Source organism: Sinocyclocheilus grahami, unplaced genomic scaffold, assembly GCF_001515645.1.
Source record: "Sinocyclocheilus grahami isolate Dianchi unplaced genomic scaffold, SAMN03320097.WGS_v1.1 scaffold6659.1, whole genome shotgun sequence".
Taxonomy (NCBI): domain Eukaryota; kingdom Metazoa; phylum Chordata; class Actinopteri; order Cypriniformes; family Cyprinidae; genus Sinocyclocheilus; species Sinocyclocheilus grahami.
Genome location: NW_015510980.1, coordinates 5,876 through 6,965, shown reverse-complemented (window position 1 = coordinate 6,965; position 1,090 = coordinate 5,876). Strand labels below are relative to the sequence as shown.

The following is a 1,090-nucleotide window of genomic DNA, read 5'->3' as shown; positions in this document are numbered from 1 at the left end:
AATTCTTTACAATTCCCATCCCCATTCATCAGCCACACAGACACATGTTCCTTATGAAGGGTGAAATGACTGAACTGCACAAGCGCGTAAGTGTGAATGACATAATGGTTTTGTTAGTTTGTACATCCCTCACAGCTGTGCTGGGGTCATGCTTTTACCTCCTGTGGCCTGTTAGAATATATCTGAGGGGTGGATCTTTGACAACAAGACGAGGGGAGCAGAGAAATCTGGGTAGGGAGTTCATCTAAAAGATCAGGTTCACTGATGTAAAGCACTTCCTGTTTTGAATATAAACACCAGACACCACCGCACAGACAGTGTTGCACAAACCATGCCAAAGAACATTTTTATCTTATCAAACTTCTTCAAGTTCCCTCTACATATTTTATGGCTGATCAAAGAGGCATCGACATGAAGCTTATCGCCGATTGCAATAACCCAGAAAAAACCGTGCTCATCACTGCTAAGCGGGAGTTGAGTGTTTCCCCACGGACACCATCATCAGGACGTACACAACGATCCGTTTATTTCAAACCAATGCACTAAATACTGAGAAACAGCACAGATATCTCATGAATTATAATGATTCTACGAGTTTAGATCACAAGGCTTCTGTATACAGCCTGTTTCACCAGTTTAGAGTAAAAAAAGTAGTTTGCTTGCCAACCAAAAACAGGCCAATTACCCATTTGTACAAGTCATGGCTGCTGAATGCTCTTACCTCCTTTGTGCTGGCAGGCTTGGAGAAAGTCTTTCCACCAGTCAGGCTCTGGTATCTCTTCTCCAAGACAGACAGTCTCTCCTTTTCCTTAAAGAGAAAAATATACAGGGTCAATTTACCATTAAAGGAATATTCGAGGTTCAATCATTTTTAGTGTTACGGTCTTTATGGGGTTACATTGTCATGGCAATGAAGTTGTAAAATTAGATATAACTGGAAAAAAATGTATTGAATCAACGCCGAATTAAATTGAGCTGAAGGACACTTTTGACACTACAGCTGCTTTACAGCTAAAATTTAAGTTGTGTCATGATGTATTTTGTAAAAATAACACCGTTATACAAAAAAGTAACCAATTTTTTCAACATT

General features: G+C 39.6%; 1 protein-coding gene across 1 annotated transcript in view; it reads right to left on the bottom strand.

Annotated features, from left to right (window-relative positions):
• The window catches only part of LOC107577629 (pleckstrin homology-like domain family B member 1), a 4,143-nt gene extending 3,302 nt beyond the window's left edge, over positions 1–841 (bottom strand). The window contains exons 1-2 of the mRNA XM_016263684.1: positions 722–841; positions 159–278 (exon numbers count right to left, since the gene is read on the bottom strand). The gene's annotated coding sequence lies outside the window, so the exon portion shown is untranslated. The remainder of the gene's footprint in view (positions 1–158; positions 279–721) is intronic.
• Between the last annotated feature and the right edge of the window lie 249 nt (positions 842–1,090).